The sequence below is a fragment of the Pleurodeles waltl genome, chromosome 3_1 (genome assembly GCF_031143425.1).
Source record: "Pleurodeles waltl isolate 20211129_DDA chromosome 3_1, aPleWal1.hap1.20221129, whole genome shotgun sequence".
NCBI lineage: Eukaryota > Metazoa > Chordata > Amphibia > Caudata > Salamandridae > Pleurodeles > Pleurodeles waltl.
Genome location: NC_090440.1, coordinates 1,168,888,891 through 1,168,908,281, shown reverse-complemented (window position 1 = coordinate 1,168,908,281; position 19,391 = coordinate 1,168,888,891).

Below are 19,391 nucleotides of genomic sequence, written 5' to 3'. Positions count from 1 at the left end.
AAATGCACATTTGAGAAACATTTACACATGGAGATGTAGGGCCATTACATTTCTTTCAGCGGAAAATACTTCTGTGTTAGTGAGATAATTATCAAAGCATTTATGGAAACTGGAAATGTAATCCAAATATTAAATATAAGCTTATAGCATTACATTTCTGATATTTTTAGTGGCTTGTGTGAATCTGTCTTCACTCTGCGATTTATGTGTAAGTCATGTCTCTTCTCAGTTTCAGTGTTGGTAATTTCCGTACATAAGTGTTGATGATCCCTGCCCAAGTCTGGTACATAGTACTGCATTGCACCTAATTGGTCCCTCAAACTACAGGCCCCGGAGTTGATGACAGGCTGCAGTGCTTAAGGCCCAACTCAAAGCTACCATACAACATACTGTAGTGATATTAATACTGAAAATGTCTAAAATATTTCTTGTGCCTGCCGCTAATGTTTATGTTTCTTGATGCTTAGCAATGTGTCCATTACTTTTAGATAATGACGTTACTCTTAGCCCTACTCCCTCGCCTTCCTTCGTAACCAGTGAGACCCCTTGCCTCCAAGAGACCCTTCCCTCCTCCAAATAAAAACTCCCTCCACCCCTCTCCTTATTCTGAATGTAAACTAGCCAACCTCCACCCCTCTCCTTATTCTGAATGTAAACTAGCCAACCTCCTCAGTTGGTCCGTACTGGGAGGGTGAGAGGGATCCATAAGGAAGGCCAGGGAGTAAGAATAGGAGTAATGGCATTTTCGGTAAGTAATGGGCACATTATCTCCCTTCCTTCCCTCGTCTATCTTCGTAACCAATGAGACATAGCCAGCAAAAAAGTAACAGACAACTGAGTCAGAAAAAAAAACGGAAACAGAGAGGTGGCCCATACAGCAAAATCCAACACAAAATCTAGACGGTTCCACTCAGCAACCCGAAAAGGCACAAGTTAAAATAGAAGGGAAAGCCTAAGGCACAGCCCAACAAATCCGAATCACAGAGGCCCCCTGCAAGGCAGCCACAATAGGGGCCAAAAGAAACCAAGGACGAAAAGCCAAAAGCAACCAAGCAAACTGCACAAAAGGCTACAAAACAGATGACCAATTAAGGCCACCAACACTAACTGCAGAGAAAGGGCACACCAAAACAGGAAACAAAGGCAAGCACTCAAACCAATCAGAGGAAGAGCCTAAAAGGAGAGAGGAGATAAACGATTGGAAGAGCCCATACCAGACTGCTACCCAGCCTGCCAGAATCGGAAAGAATGACACCTTGGGCCACCATGGGGCAAAACAAAAGTACTGAACCCCATATACTGCCCTGCACCAGAAATGCCCAGAACAAAAGGGAAGGTGGGAAGGGCAAAACCAACCCCAAGGCCAAGGACAAGACAACCAATGGGTACCCAAGCTGGAGGAAAACAGCCCCCGAACAAACAGAGGCTCAGAGGAAAACACAGTAGAAGCAAGCAAGCCCAACACTAGAACACCCCGCCACCGACCAAGCAGAATGAACAGTCCTGGGTGCAAGGGGACATCTACAAGAGAGCGGAAGGGTGCCATCCAAAAAGAACTGCCCGGACAAGCCCCACCCTCTGAAGGTAAACAGCAAACAGAGAAAGAACCGATCCCAGAGGACAGGTGCAATAAAGTCCAGAGAGTTGGAACTTGCCCCAACGCACCAAAGGCCAAAAGAACGCGGCAGCAGACTGTCCATACAAACCAGCACCACCAAACCTCTCAGGCCTGCCCATTAACAAACCAGAGCCAGGTGAACAGACACAAACACCTCCCTGGCCAAAGACCTCTGAGTGGCCCAAGGAACCCAGAACTCCAGGACTAGCATGGACCCCAGACAAGCCACCAATGGAGAGAAAGTGGCATCCAAGAACACCACCATTGGAGGCCATAGAGAAAGCACAGACACAACACCAGCCCCAACAGCGACACAACAGAACCCCGCGGACTGGAGCTTCCAGCTGGAAAGGATCAGAAGAATGGGAGCCCCCCTCTGCCATCAATGGAAGAAACCCCAGAAGGCAGAAAGTGCAATAGAAATCCCCTCTCAAGGCACCAGAAAAACAATCAAAGTCATGAAACCCAGTACCAAAAACCACTCCAGAGAGGACGAGAACCCTCCACAAAGAACACCGCAGTCAGGGACAGGAACGAAGAAGCGTGACAAGTCGAGGCCAAAGGGAAGAACCCAAAACCAGAAAGGCATACCGCCCCATCGCAACAAGAGATCCAGCGGGAAAGGAAACAGTGATAGGCAGGAGCAAAGAGTCCAGAGACCAACAGATGCAAAAAACACCCAGACAGACATAAAAGCATGTGGTATGTGTGTAGCACATACTACCCTGATGAGCTACTGAAACATCAACGGAACACCCCCAGGAACAGACCCAAGTGACAACCCGGCTGGCAAAAGCATCCCTGACACCTACAGAAACGTGAGGGAAGAAGCACCAACCATGAGACCAGGATCAAGCATCCCGCAGAAGACTCCAAATGCCAACAATTCCCTGAATGCCAACCGAAGGGCCAACCAGACCCCCCATGGCTGCTTGAACCAGAGGCATTAGCATGCCAGCAGAAGGTGGAACAGGAACGAAGCTCACAGCATAGCCCTGGGGCACAATGACCAGGACCCAACAATCAGACACACTCCCTAAGGGCAAGGCATGTAAACACACAGGAAAAGCCCTGGAGACCAGGGCAGAGAATCACCCACCAAAGAATGTCTGACCCACAAACAGAAGAGACAGCAAGGCAGCAACCCACAGGGCTGCCGTCCATCGAGCCAAAAAAGCAATACCCAGCCGCAGCCAGGGCACCAGTGAAAAACAAAGCCATCCAACGAAATGGCTGTAAATAACCTTGCCCACTGCATCATAGCAGCCAACAGAGCAGAGCACACCGCAGCCACCAAAAAGACCACAGAAGGCATGAAGAAGACCAATACCAAATAGCGCATCAAAGGGCCAAGAAAGACGAGCAGACAAAGCCAATGTCTCAGTAGTACCAGCCCTGAAAACCAGAGACTAACAGCACAACAACGGCAGCAGAGAGAGCACAGCATACCAGAGCAAAGGCAGCCAAGCCGAGCTGGGGAGAAAAAAACAGAGTCTGGAGAAGCAACACTACCCCCCTCAAAGAAGGGCACAACAACTGCAGAATGCAAGGGAGGGGAAGCAGAGCAGCAACCTGCCCTATCTACAGAACCAGGACCCAACAGGAACCAGAAGGGCATGGTAACCCATAAAGTGGAGCCTAGCAGGGAAAAAGAGCATCCCCTGCAGTGCAGCCACAAAGAATGGAACACTCACAAGAGGACCTGCACTGGTGCCAGAAGAGGCCACCACTACACCCAGGAAACTACTTCCACACAAAAGAAGCAGAAGGCACCACAAAACTGCAGCCAAAGAAGCATGTACCGGCACACCGACATAGGGAGGGCCATCACAACAAGCCAAGCAGGCTGTACCTAAGGGCACCAGTAACCAGGACCCGCAACATCACTCCACCAAAAGAGGCGCACCCATCCAAACCACAGAGAGGCACGGGCTGTGTATGTGGGGAAGTGGAATATCCATTGAGCCAGAAGCAGGCGACAAAATGTGCAACTGAAAAGCAGGGAACAGACAACTGTCCCGTCACCACTGGGGCTTTGCTACGCCATTGCGTCATGCCTCTTTTTCTCACAGCACTTGTTTACTCGGAATGTGCAGACAATATTGTCTGTACAACGAGTTTTTAATTGTAGCTTCAAACTGATTCGTTATCCACCTACTGGACAGTGGTGTAACACAAAATGAAGCACTCCCGTGCAGAATGTGACGGGGGCCCCAAAGTCTCCCATATCTCCCAGATATTCATTGGCTTGCGCTGAATGGGCCCCTACCTGAAGGGCTCCCCCTACATCCCTCCGCGGTGCAAGGCCTGCAGAGATCTGCTGTCAGAAAAGAGAAATCCCCACCCATATGTGTCGGTCAGTGTGCAAATTCATGGTGCTGTAATGTATGACAAACGTTTTCTGATGTTCAAGCACTTTAACATTTAATTAGCCTCACTCCAAAATAATTGTGGCAAGAACCAAAATGACGAAAATTGCACACACTCAACCGATTACTTGGAGTGTGTTAAGTTCTGATGGCATTTTGATGCAGCTTCATCTATTTCTTGAAAAATTACGAAAAAAACGAGGGCCAAGCTTTCTCTGAGACTCGGCTTTTAGATGCAGAATCAGGACTTTTCCATTCATTTTATATCAAGGTATAAATTAACATAAATTTCCCAGGAAAAATGTGCATTATTTGAAAGGAAAAGCTAAGCAAAGCATGTAGTCGATTACAAAACTCTCTCTAGCTACAGGTAAGGACGTTACAAATGAGGTTTATCTCGAACAAGCAACAAGTTTGCAATGACTTTTTAGGCCCTAGGCAAAATGTAATGTTTCTACCTGTCTGCTCTCACTCCCCTAGCAACACTGCCATTTTAGGCTATTTGTGGTAATCTGGGGCCTCCTTATGGCCTCGTGCGATGGCACTGAAAAGCATCCACTACTGTGTGCCACCATAATGATTTAAGTCGCCTGCCATTCTGCATAAACCCACTCTAAATTTTGCATGATTTCTTTCTGGATTCTGAAGCAGGAAACATTTCTGTGGCAATGTTCAGGTTCTTACAATATTCAATATTAAAGGCGAGGGGACACCAAAGACTCATAAAAAATCCCGGAATGTTCCCACTTAATACTCCCTGTCTTGAAAAATCAGTGGATGCTGCTCAGTTTCAGCCGCTTGCTATTGTGATATTGTGTTCTCACTCTGCTCAGGTTGTCGCATGCATGAGGACAGGTATTGCACTGTGCTACTTTGGCTAATATAATTTCCCAAATATTTTACCAACCTGAACGCTTATAGAAGCATATATCTGGCCGAGACACTTACGAAACTTACGTTTGTCCCCACTCTGCATGTTTTTTCCTTTTTCCTAAACCTCATTTTTAACTATTAGTAACCCCTATCCCAATGCCCAGCAGTGTTTCCCTTCAACGTTAAGTAGGTTTGTGATTCACCTAAATACGTTTTGTTGCCTTAAGCGGTTAAAATTCCCCCCCCCCATTTAATATCTGAAAACATTGTGAATTGAAGAGGAATCAAAAATTCTAAAATTTTTAATTCTATCAGTGCCTAGCGTACTCTATTGCAGATCTCTTAAACTGTTGTTTTTATTCAGTATTTAATTTGTAAAACAATAGTGGCAGGCTCTTCCTCAGGAGGAAGGCAGCTTGCACCACCCTTTGCCCCTGCTGGTGGGGCCAATGACAGTGCCATCACCACTACGAACTATCACACTCCCACTAGTGTGACAATTCTTACTACTCCAGGCCCCCAAGCTAAAAGAATGGCTTGGGTGGCAGGTATCAGTGTCTGTTAAAGCATATTAAATTAATAAACATCTGTTGTTCTCTTACACAAATTTGGCAGACAGCACCACCATGTGGTAGACTGGTACAAGTGCCCGTTCTAAGAATTAAGTGACTGTGCCCTGCACCGGAAACCACTGCTCAAATTAAGCACTGTTTTATTGTCACTCATCAGGAAGATAGTTCAACATGTGAAGGAAAAACCTACAAATCCGGTTTCCCTGAAGACAGATCTTCGAATCTAGTTCAGCCCATCATCATTCTGTGTTAGGTGTGTCGATTTGTTAAAACATGCTAACTTAATAGGCCTTAGTAGTAAATGCTCATGAGCACTCATACGAGAATATTTATAGAGTACTATTTATACTATTTATAAAAAGCTCCCCAGGATACAAAGACCTACAGCTGAATATCGCATGAAGTTAGGTAAGGCTCTATTTACTTGGTCATCTTCAGAGTCCTTAAACACACATGTAGAAATATAAATTATCCCACAAGTGCAATTTAGTGAACATTTTGAAAAATATTTCTGCAATTAAAGGTATGTATTTTATAGTAACTCGTTTTAATGATTCTGCAATAAATATAATGGTATTACAAATTGCACTTGTTTTTTCATACAAAGTTATACAAGGTTTTGGTACAATTTCTAACACTGGGAGCGTATCGATTAACTCATTTCTCTTGCGCTCTGACACAATTTTTTGGTGATTTAGGTGTTTCTGTATCTTCATGAACTGCAAAAAAGATTTTGTGCTAGAAAGGGCTTTAAAAATCTATCTATGCGATTCCTTTGTGCCATTTTTATCTGCATTTTTTAATGCCTGGTAAGTGCAGGCAATAAAAAGAGGCTCCCATTGTGTTCAATGGGCCCCTGGGTGATTTGCAGGATTAGCGTCAACATTTTTGACGCCAGTCCTGCAAAGTGGCGGACTAGTTTCACAAATTATGACGCTAGTCCCCCTGTCTACCGCCATGGCGTGCTGTATTTTAAATATGGTGCACACATGGTGGCATTAGGGGGGTGCAAGAAAAGTGGTGCTGCACCTTTCATAAATCTGGGCCTTAGTTTTTCCACTCTGTTTCCTGGGCTCTCCAGTGGATAATTCACTACCTGCTTTCTGAAAGAAGTGCGTATTTAACATAGTATGGTATATTCGTGTCCTTTCCTTGCACTAGTGCACTTTTAGCTGTATAGCACCAATGCAGGCACGGTGCAAAGGTGCCTGAGTTGCAGACAGGTTTGTTTGTGTGCAGGAAGGGGCCCCTTCCTGCACAAAAACAATCATCTGATGCAGCACACATAAAAAGTGGAACAAACTGAAGAGAAATAAAGATATTGTTCCTCGTTATGCCTCATTTGAGGAGGCATAGCATTTTGTTGCATTCCCTGGTCCACCAGTAATGGGAAACCTGGCAATGTGCCGAAGTCCATGGGTGGATGCGTGGGAACACCTATGCTGCACCAACTGAACACCTCCCTAGTGCAAAGAAAGGCTACAGAATGATTTGCGCTGCATTGCATTACTCTAAATTTATCAAGCCATGCAGGGCCACTCAAGGCAGCGTTGCGTGGCTTGATAAACCTAACTTATTAGACTCATGGCTCTTGTGCCCATTTGGTTTATGCAAGGGAAACACAACTACTTGAAAAATGTACCCCCATGTTTACAGCATAACACGGACAATGCTGAGCCGTGCAGCCCCATGGAGTGCAGCAGCGCCCTTAATGTTTTTGTATGAATAACCAGGCAATTTCAGAAAATTAGAATGGCAAGGCTTTCTCCCCGCCTTGCATAGATGGGACCATTTGTCTGTGGATAATCTGGGCAAAACGTCCTGACTCAGCCCGAGTTGCTTAGGCGCAGATGAAAAAGACATTGGATGGACTGGAAATCCTGGTGCAGGGAGGCGTGGATATCCAGCTGCGCCTTTTCTTAAGGAACAGTAAATGGTCCTGGGGAGGGTGGAAGCAGGGAATTCTGCATTGTTGTGGGCGGAGTGAGAAAGTACCAGTGTAGAACAGTGCTGGTTAGGAGGCTCAGAGGAAGAGACAGGGTCAAATACTGCATGCTACCATTACTCTTCTACCCTCAGTTGCTGTAGCTTTATACGGACACTGAAGATGGGCACAAGGAAGGCTTTTCAAAGCCCTGGATGAAGGGACACTATCCAGACTGTCAATGGCAGTGAAGTGGCATTGGCCACTTGCAGTGACAATGGCTTGCCCTGTCAGTGGTGCCCTACTTAGCCACCTAGAATTGTTTAGCCTAGTAGCAGTCATCAGTAGACCGAACGTCATACTCTTAAAGAAGATGTTTTCTTTTATAAGGAACCTTAGTCCAGAGGTGACCAATATAGGTCCAGCAGTTTCAGCTCCATGCAAATATTCATGAGATACACACAACATATATTTACATACAGAGGCCCGTATTTATACTTTTTTAGCACCGCATTTGCATCATTTTTTGGCGCAAAAGCAGAGCAAACTTGCAAAATACAATTGTATTTTGTAAGTTTGCACCGTTTTTGCGTCAAAAAGCGGCACAAATGCGGCGCTAAAAAAGTATAAATATGGGCCTAAATGTGCTGCTCGAGAAAATACTTTAATGAAGCAGGCACATTTGAGATGTTGATTGCTAAGGCCCTTCAAGGAACTCTTGAGACTGAAATTTTAGAGACAGGTAGCACCGAACAGTGATGCAAAAAAGTGGGACTAGACAACAGATTTGTACAAGGACTATATCTAATATCAAAAACTCGATGGTGTCAAGTTGTTGGATGGTGAGGGAGAAATGGGTATTCCAAAGACTGAGGTGAGGATTTGATATAGGAGACTCCAGAAAGGGGATGGGCAGTGCCATGGAAGTAAGAGTTGGAGTCTTCTGTGATGGCGAAGACACCTGGAACCAGGCGATTTCAGAGACCTGAAAAAGAAATGAACAGGTAGTGTTCTTTGTGAGAGGAACTGAAGGGCAGAACTTCCGGTCAAAATTATATGAACTTACCTCAGAGTAATTCTCGTGACAGATAATGTTAAATGTTATTGAGAATTTCAGAGATTTAGAGAATGTCCATGAAGGTATTTCAGATACATGTGATGTAGGGGATCTAGCTTTAAATGTGTTTTTCTGTGCGCATGTGTCTGTACACACTTACCGATCCGTTATTTTTGATATTGCATGTTCATTTTGATCAAATTACCATGAAAACAGAACTCTTTTTCCTAACAGAGAAATGTTTCTTGAAAACAGTAAGTTCAAAATGATGCTGTAATGTTTGATTGTTCATTGAGAAAACACATATTTAATTATGAAATTAAGAATATTGGATTTTAGAATAAAGCAGACTTTTCTCTGTTGAAAAGCACATTGTGTATGTGAAAGTCAGAAATGTTTGAAGTTGAAGTCACCAGCATTTAGCTAACAATGGGCGCTTACTGCATTCAGAATGTTCAGGTTTTGCTTGTGTTTTTATGAATAGACTTCTGATTATACAAAGGGCCATGTCTATGGCCAGGGTTCTTTGAAGTTGCTCCTGTATTTTACAGGCCCTGATTGCTGTTAGAAGGTTTAGGTTTTGTTTAGCTTTCATTAAGAGATTTCTCTTTGAATAGTGGGCAACGATTAAGCTCTGTAGAGAGGTTCGGAGTTGTCATTATACACATATGATTAGCTCAAGAAACCACATTGAATCTAGGTCTTTTATTGAACAAATAATGAGATGCATATCTTGCAAAAACTATCAAAGGTTTTTTGATGCCACTCTCTGTCTATCTATCTATCTATCTATCTATCTATCTATCTATCTATCTATCTATCTATCTATCTATCTATCTATCAAGAAAATGTAAAGGTTAAACCTTAGTTATAGTTAGAAAAAATGTACTTATTCTTTTCATACAAACCAAACTTAAACTACACAAACATTACAAATTATAAAGTTGTAGTTATACCTTAAATGAATTATTTACATGCCAACTTTAAATTACGATAAGTGCATTTATTTTTTCTATGCAAATCAACCTTAAACTACACAAAATTAGAAATTCTAAAGTTATACTTTTTTCTTAAGTGCGTAATTTACACCACACCTTCAAATTATTATAATTCATGTACCTCCATACACAGTGTATTTAACTTGGTGGTCACACTGCATTATCTATAACTTGCACCTTCTCCGTACACTGCTCATACCCTTTCAAATGATATAACTTACAGTGTCTTACACCATGTAAAATCATAGCGTTTACAACAACACATGATATCACAAATCACATCATTTGTGAGAACTCAGGCCCATATTTATACCTTTTTAGTGCCGCATTTGCGTCATTATTTGATGCAAAAGAGGCGCAAACGGTATTTTGTAAGTTTGCGCAGTTTTTGCATCAAAAAGTGGCGCAAATGCGGCTCTAAAAAAGCATTAATATGGACCTCAGTGTATAGTAGGATGGTAAGTTATTCTTAATGTAGTGTGGCTGCTGAATTAAATACACTGTGTATGGAGTTGTGTGAGTTATAATAATTAAAATAACAGTAACTTTATCATTTATAGTGTTGGGATGGTTTAAATTTGGTTTGTATAGAGAGAATGAATGCATTTTCCTAAATGTCCCTAAGGTTTAACATTGTATTTTTCATGTAATTGTTTTGTTTATTATAAAAATGTATTTCCAGTCGCAGAGTCCAGTGTTGTCAAGTGGAGTGTTGTTAAGTGAAATGTCATACAGTAGAGTGGAGGAGAGTAGTGTGCTGTCATAGAGTGTAGTGTTGTAGAGTGGAGTAGAGTCAAGTCGTGCAGCTTACAGTGGAGTAAAGTGTTACAGAGTAGAGTGATGTGTTGTGCAGTAGACTAGAGAGGCGTGTCATAGAGTCAAATAAAGTGTCATAAATTGGAGTGGCATCCTGTACTGCACAATGAAAGTGTTGTAGAGTGGAGTAAAGTGTTGTAGAGTGTAGTGGTGTGACATACAGTGGAGAGGTCTGGCATGTTGTAGAGTGTCTGAAAAAGTAATTGAATGGAGTAGATTGAAGGGCAACAGAGTGGATTATAGTGTTGAACAGTGGAGAGGCATGACATAGAGTATAGTGTCATACAGTATTGAAGAGTGTATGGTCATTGACTGCCATAGAATTGAGTGGAATAGCATAGTGTACAGTAGTGTGGCATACAGTGCAGTACTGGAGTAGTTCAGAGTAGATTCTCATTGTATAGAGTATACTAAAGTGGATAGAGCGATGTAGAGGGAGTTGCATAGGGTGTTGTATAGTTGAGTAGAGTGTCATACAGTAGAGTGTTATACAGTGACATAGTGTAAAGTAGACTGTTGACTCGCATTGACAGGAGTACATTATTGTACTGTCGTGTGCTATAGAGTGGATAATAGTGTGGAAGACTGGAGAGGCATGGACTGTTGTTGAGTGGAGGGGCGTAGACTGTCATTGGGTGGAGTACAATGTTGTTGAGCAGAGTACAGTGGAGTGGTGTTGATTGAAGTTGGGTAGAGTGGTTTGGTGTAGAATGTAGTAGCGAGCAGCGGAGTGGCTCAGAGTGGAGTGGTATACACATGAATAGCACAGAGTCGAGTAGTGTAAAGTGGAGTAGCATGGAGTGGAGTGGCATAGTATGGAGTGACGTACAGTTGAATATCCTGGAGTACAAAACAGTAGAATAGCATACAGTGGAGTGGCACACAATGGAGTGACGTGGAGTGGTACACAGTGGAATAGTGTACAGTAGAGTGGTGTACAGTGAAATAGCATACAGTGGAGTTGCATAGAATGGAGTAGGGTAGAGTGGAATGGCGTAGAGTAGCGTGGCATGGAGTGGCATATAGCGGAGTGGTGTACAGAAGAATAGTGTACAGTGGAGTGGTGTAGTGTGGAGTGGGGTAGAGTGGAGTTGCGAAGAGTGGAATACCATAGAGTGGAGTGGCAGACAGTGTAGTTGTGTACAGTGGGGCACAGTACAAAGGTGTAGAGTGAGTAGAGTGGAGTGGCATTGAGTGGAGTTGGGTACAATGGTGTGGTGTAGAGTTTAGTGGCATACAGTAGAATGGTGTAGAGTGGAGTGGCGTACACTGGAATAGAGTAGAGTGGAATGGAGTAGCATGGAGTGGAGTGGCATAGAGTGGAGTGGAGTACAGTCGAATAGTGTGGAGAAGCATAGAGTGGAGTAGTGTACAGTGGCGTGGCATACAGGAAAGTGGCAAGAAGTGGTATACAGTGGAATAGCATATAATAGAGTGATGTCCAGTGAAATAGTGTAGAGTGAAGTAGCATAGAATGGAGTGGTATGCAGTGGAGTGGCATAGATTGGAGTGGCGTCGAGTGAAATAGTGTACAGTGGAGTAGTGCAGAGTGTAGTGATATAGAGTGGAGTGGGTTAATGTGAAGCGGCAAAGAATGGAATTGCGTAGAGTGGAGTGGTGTAGAGTGGAGTGGGATGCAGTGGAAAAGCATAGACTGGAGTGGCATATTGTGGAGTTGCCTACTGTGGAATAGCATACAGTGAAGTGGTGTAGAGTGGAGTGTGTTGAGCGCAGTGGCGTAGAGTGAAATAGCAGTCAGTAGAGTGGAGTAGAGTGGGGTGGCATAGAGTGGAGTGGCATACAGTAGAGTGGTATACAGTGGACTAGAATACAGTGAATTGGTGAATAGTGGCATGGCGTAGAGTTGTGTGGCATAGAGTGGAAAATAGTACAGTGGAGAGGCATAGAGTGGAGTGGTATAGAGTGGGATAGCAGTAAAGTGGTATGGAGTGGGGTACAGTTGAGTGATGTAGAGTGGAGTGACGTAGAGTGTAGTTGCATTGACATGAGTACATTGTTGTATAGAGCACTCAATATGGAACGGATTGGCTTTTTGTGTAGTGGCGTAGAGTGGAGTGGGGAACAGTGTAGTGGAGTAAATAGTGTAAAGTGAAGTGCTGTAGAGTGGAGTGTTGTAGAGTGGAGTGGGATAGAGTGGGGTAGAGTGGAGCGATGTAGAGTTGTGGTGGGTAGAATTAAGTGGTGTACAGTGTGATTGCATAGAGTGGAGTGGTGTAGAGTGGAGTGTTGAGGAATGAAATAGCTTTGCATGTAGTGGTGTACAGTGGAGTGGATTTGTGTAGAGTGGAGTGGTGCAGAGTGGTGTTGCGTTCAGTGAAATAGCATAGAGTGGCATGGCTTAAAGTGGAGGGGCATACAGTGGAGTGGCATGTAATGGAGTGTCATAGAATGGAGCGGCATAGAGTGTAACAGCGTATAGAGAGTGGCGTAGAGTAGAGCAGAGTAGATTGTCATAGTGTAGAGTGGAATGGCAAACAGTGGATCAGTGTAGAGTGGGGTGGCTTATGGTGGAGGGACATACAGTGGAGTGGCACAGAGTGGAATAGCATACAGTGGAGTGGCATAGATTAGAGTGTCAAAGAGTGGAGAGGCATAGAGTGGAGTGTGGTAGTTTAAACAGATGTAGTGTAAATGTGGGGGAACGGATGTAGATGTAATATGACAGAAATATAGATTATTGAGTGTAAATGATAATTTTTGGGAGTAGGTGTAAATAGTTTAAGTAGTGAAGGTTTAAGTCTCAAAATACTTAGGTATATATTGGGCTGTAATATACTATGTTAACTTTGCGGTATAACACAGTACATGCCAATGACAAAGCAGTATATGATTGACTAATGGCAGTCTTTACACAATATAAAAGGCAGCTGTTTATTTTTCATCATACTTTGGTCATGTTCTGGGTTAGGGCCCAAAATATGGGTAAGTAGAATGGTTCATTGTTGTTCCCTAACTATTACCACTTTATTAAAGACAGTAATGTGATCACAATGTGATTCGTACATATAATTGCCAACTCTCTAGCCACACTACAAGAACTATACCATGTGCCTTCCCCATTCACAGCTTATATCCTTTCATATTATATCAATTATAGCATGTTAAATGATAGCATTCATAATAAAACTGATAATATCTCAAATGGCATTGTTTATAAGAATACTGTGCGTAGAACCAGGCTGAATATAGTTAATGTATTGTAGATAGGCAGTTGACAACACTGTGTATGGAAGTGCACGAGTTATAGTATGTTTCAACCAGGGCAGAAATTATAAGTGTAAGTTATAACTATAACTGTAGAGTTTCTAATGTTTGTGTGGTTTAACATGGTTTTGTATAGAAGAAAAAATAAAGTCTTCTTTACGATATCTTAGCCTTAACTTTTGCTTTTCCTTTGAATTTCAATTGTTTCAAAAAGAACATGTTTCATATAGTAGAGCGTAGTGTTGTTAAGTGGAGTGTCATCACAAGGAGTGTCATTGAGTGGAGTGTCAATGAGTACAGTGTTGTATAGTGACATAGAATAGAGTGTAGTGTTGTACAGTCAAGTGTTGTCGATTGGAGTGTCATAGAGTGGAGGAGAGTGGCATACATCATTGTCTCGTACAGTAGAGTTTCCTAGAGTAGTGTATCGTAAGGTGGAGTGTTATGGTGTGGAGTACAGTGGAGTAGAATGGCATAGAGTGGAGGGGCATAGAGTGGAGTAGAGTGCTCTATAGTGGTATGACGTAGAGTGGAGTGGTGTGTTGTGCAGTACAGTATAATGGCATACAGTAGATTGGAGTGTCAGAGTAGAGTGTCATAGAGTGGAATGCCATAGAGTACAGTGGAGGAGAGAGTATTACAGTAGAATATCGTAGAGTGGAGTGCAATAGTGCGGAGTGTCATATTGTGGGATAGAGTGGAGTGGCATAGAGTACAGTGGAGTGCACCAGAGTGTTGCAGAGTGGAGTGTTGTTGAGTGGAGTGTGGTAGAGTAGAGTGGGGGAGAGCGTCCTAGAGTGTACTGTCATAGAGTGCAGTTTGTACAGTTGTGTGTCATAGAGTGGAGTGTTATAGAGTGTGGTACAGTGGAGAAAAGTGGAGTCACATACAGTGGAGTCGAGTGTTGTACAGTAGAGTGTCATAGAGTGTGGTAAAGTATGGTACAGTGGAGTGGCATAGAATGTCCTAGACTGGAATGGCATACAGTGGCTAAGAGTGTAGTGGCATGTAGTGGAGCATTGAAGTAGAGTGTAGTACAATAGTATCATAAAGTCGTTTGTAGCGTTGAATGTGGTAGGGATAGTTGTGTAGAGTGCCGCAGAGTGGAATAAAGTGTCATAGAGTTGCACAGAGTGTAACAGAATATCACAGAGTTGCATAGAGTGTTGTGGAGTGCAGTGCCATAGAGTTGAGTACAGTGTCATAGTGTGGAGGGTCATAGAGTGTTGTATAGTCCAGTAGAATGGAGTGGTATAGAGTGGATTGGCATAGAGTGTAGAGAGGAGTGGGGTGACATGTTGTATAATACAGTGGAGTGGCATACAGTGAAGTGGAGTGTCATAGAGTTGAGTGTCATAGAGTGAAGTGTTGTACAGTGGAGTGTTGTTGAGGGGAGTGTCATTGAGTAGAGTGGCATAGAGTGGAGTAGAGATTTGTGCAGTGGAGTATTATAGGATGGAGTAGAGTGCTGGGTCATAAAAAGGAGTGTTATCGAGTGGAGTGTCATAGAGTGGAATGTCATAGAGTACAGTGGAGGAAAGAGTATTAGAGTAGAGTATCGTAGAGTGGAGTGCAATAGTGCGGAGTGTCATATTGTGGGATAGAGTGGAGTGGCATAGAGTACAGTGGAGTGCACCAGAGTGTTGCAGAGTGGAGTGTTGTTGAGTGGAGTGTGGTAGAGTAGAGTGGGGGAGAGTGTCCTAGAGTGTACTGTCATAGAGTGTAGTTTGTACAGTGGTGTGTCATAGAGTGGAGTGTTATAGAGTGTGGGACAGTGGAGAAAAGTGGAGTCACATACAGTGGAGTAGAGTGTTGTACAGTAGAGTGTCATAGAGTGTGGTGAAGTATGGTACAGTGGAGTGGCATAGAATGTCCTAGACTGGAATGGCATACAGTGGCTTAGAGTGTAGTGGCATGGAGTGGAGCAGTGAAGTAGAATGTAGTACAATAGTATCATAAAGTAGTGTGTAGCGTGGAATGAAGTAGGGGTAGTTGCGTAGAGTGCCGTAGAGTGGAATAAAGTGTCATAGAGTTGCACAGAGTGTAACAGAATATCACAGAGTTGCATAGAGTGTTGTGGAGTGCAGTGCCATAGAGTTGAGTACAGTGTCATAGTGTGGAGGGTCATAGAGTGTTGTATAGTCCAGTAGAATGGAGTGGTATAGAGTGGATTGGCATAGAGTGTAGAGAGGAGTGGGGTGACATGTTGTATAATACAGTGGAGTGGCATACAGTGAAGTGGAGTGTCATAGAGTTGAGTGTCATAGAGTGAAGTGTTGTACAGTGGAGTGTTGTTGAGGGGAGTGTCATTGAGTAGAGTGGCATAGAGTGGAGTAGAGATTTGTGCAGTGGAGTATTATAGGATGGAGTAGAGTGCTGGGTCATAAAAAGGAGTGTTATCGAGTGGAGTGTCATAGAGTGGAATGTCATAGAGTACAGTGGAGGAAAGAGTATTAGAGTAGAGTATCGTAGAGTGGAGTGCAATAGTGCGGAGTGTCATATTGTGGGATAGAGTGGAGTGGCATAGAGTACAGTGGAGTGCACCAGAGTGTTGCAGAGTGGAGTGTTGTTGAGTGGAGTGTGGTAGAGTAGAGTGGGGGAGAGTGTCCTAGAGTGTACTGTCATAGAGTGTAGTTTGTACAGTGGTGTGTCATAGAGTGGAGTGTTATAGAGTGTGGGACAGTGGAGAAAAGTGGAGTCACATACAGTGGAGTAGAGTGTTGTACAGTAGAGTGTCATAGAGTGTGGTGAAGTATGGTACAGTGGAGTGGCATAGAATGTCCTAGACTGGAATGGCATACAGTGGCTTAGAGTGTAGTGGCATGGAGTGGAGCAGTGAAGTAGAATGTAGTACAATAGTATCATAAAGTAGTGTGTAGCGTGGAATGAAGTAGGGGTAGTTGCGTAGAGTGCCGTAGAGTGGAGTAAAGTATCATAGAGTTGCACAGAGTGTAACAGAGTATCACAGAGTTGCATAGAGTGCTGTGGAGTGCAGTGCCATAGAGTTGAGTACAGTGTCATAGTGTGGAGGGTCATAGAGTGTTGCATAGTCCAGTAGAGTGGAGTGGTATAGAGTGGATTGGCATAGAGTGTAGAGTGGAGTGGCGTGCCATGTTGTATAATACAGTGGAGTGGCATACAGTGAAGTGGAGTGTCAGAGAGTTGAGTGTCATAGAGTGAAGTGTTGTACAGTGGAGTGTTGTTGAGGGGAGTGTCATTGAGTAGAGTGGCATAGAGTGGAGTAGAGATTTGTGCAGTGGAGTATTATAGGATGGAGTAGAGTGCTGGGTCATAAAAAGGAGTGTTATCGAGTGGGGTGTCATAGAGTACAGTGGAGGAGAGTGTGATGCAGTGCAGTTTGTGGAGTGGAGTGTCATACAATGTTGTCCAATGGAGTGACATAGAGTGGACTACGGTAGAGTAGTGTTTCATACAGTAGAGTGTAGTAAATTGGCATGGAATTGTGCAAAGTTAGTTGAGTAGAGTAGAGCAGAGTATAGTAGCATTGCATAGAGTGTTATAGACTAGCAGAGAGTGCAGTGGAGTGTTGTAGAGTGCAGTGCCATGGAGTGGAGTACAGTGTTGTCGAGTGGAAGGGCATTGAGTGTTATAACGTGGAGTGCAGAGTCTCATACAGCGGAGCTTTGTTGAGTGGAGTGTCACTGAGTAGAGTGTCATAGAGAGGCACAGAGTGGAGCAGAATGTTGTACAGTGGAGTAGCACAGCTTGGAGTAGAGTGGAGTATAGTGTTGTAGAGTGGAGTGTTGTCGAGTGGAGTGCCCTAGAGTACAGTGCAGGAGAGTGTGATACAGTCCACAATCCATCTTAATTCACTCCCTAACTGCTACTATAGGGATGCTTGTGAATTTTAAGCTATGGAACTTAGCAGGGAAGCAACTGCTGGAGGGCCAGACGGAGAGGTACCAATGGGCAGCATGGGGAGACAACACCATACGCAATAATGGTGAAAAACCAACGGCAACCAGACTAACATTGTCGTTGGTCAATAACACTAGTTATAGTTCCTTGCCTTGCGCTTGGGCCTTATCTGTGGCATGTCAATTACTAATACATCAAACTGCTACATTTGCTAAATTAAATTGTTCTGTCTATTTAACTTTATTTTAAAACGGCTTTGCATTGCCTCAGTGACTTCACCCTACACCCTTACTTGACTGCCTCAGTATTACCATAAAATTAACCTTAAGAGCCACCTTAGTCCCAATGATATCCGCAGTTCTAACCCTAGCCTTAAAGATAATCTAACCCTAACACTGAAGATAATGATAACTCAGTCATAAAGGTTAACACAACCATTGCATTGTATTGTAATTGCATTTATTTACTGCTTACTGCCCCTCACAAGACATTGCTGCTCTTCACACAGGCAGCATGTGTTTCTGGAACCCAAGGTTAGTGATCAATTTCGTGGTTATTAGGATTTGTCTTGTGCTCTGAAGGAGACCATTCCATGCATTTGCTCCAGTATCCTTGGGGTAGTTTTGACTGATAGAGCTAGATAGATTTTGATCATTAAAGGGGCAATGTGAGTTCACACAAGTGAATGATGGGATTAAAAAATAGAGCTAGAGAAGATGAGGTATTGTTTGATTACAAATATATGATTCCAGAGAAGAAGAGATTGTGATCTAAGTGATGTGTGGGTATTTTGAGAAGTAGAATAATATAGATTAGGGCAAACATGTATGCACCCTAGACTAAACTACACTCCGAGAGAGGAGGCACACAGAAGATGACGAGTAAGGAGACTGACATTAAATAAAAATAGGAGAGGCGACAGCCAGGAGTTTTACATCTAGGTCAAATTTTCATGCAGGGCTTCAGGAGTAAATAGGAAGATTTTGGGGACAGAATGTAATCTGGGCATGCCAAACCGTACAGAGAAATTACATTATTTACATATGAGATATAGCTATGCTAGGTACTTCCAAAGAGTGTGGCTGACAGAAACATTGGAGAGATGCTTTAATGAGAACCAACCCTTAGTAAGGAATAGAAAGTATGACTTTACCCAAATGAAATACAGTTCAAAACCACAGAGAAAAACTTAACTGTTAGCAGTGTTTCAAATGCTACTAGGAAAATATGTTTGATTGATGTCAATTGATCAAACTATAGCAGGGTAGAACAATGTTTGCACGTTTGCTTTGAGAGTAATATGTTTGTGTTTTCATTTTAATGAATGTGCTAAAATATGAGTTGGCATGAATTTAGTTCCCTCAAATTCATTGGAGTTGACTTGAACAAATAAATACAGATGTACATAAAACATGTAATCTATCAGTCAGCATCTTATAACTAATACATATCTCTACATGAGCTTTTCTTGTTTTTATTTAGTTTTATCATAAAAAACATAGTATAAGTACAATGCCATCAATTGCCACATGTAGCACCACATATCCTTTTTACTGTATAACATCAATGATGTCAATTCCTCTTCCCTCAGCCCCATTTCCCAGGCAAGCAGTCCACAACATCTCAATGTGCTATTCTATGTCTGTCGTTGACAGCAGTTAGGCCATAAATGGGCCCCAGATATAACCTGGGGACGAGAACAGTGGCAGTTCCTCATCAAAGAATTCCAGTTGCTCTTTGCAATACACCATGTCAGTAATCCACTGTTTGAGCTTCGGTACAGATCGCTTGCCCCAGTTCATGGCCACTCTACGCTTTGCCAACAGTAATGCAACCACCATAAACCTTTGATAAGCTGGTCGCAAAGTTTTGACCAGGCCTAGTAAACACGTCTGGGGAGTGCAGTTCACCAGCTCCAATGCCATGTTTATCAGGGCGTGCGCCAACTTTGAACTGAATTGGTGAATGGGAGGGCACATCCAGGTGAGGTGTATGAAATTCGCCTCGACGCTACACACCTTGTACAGGTTGCATCACCTCAAAGCCCATATCGGAACAGT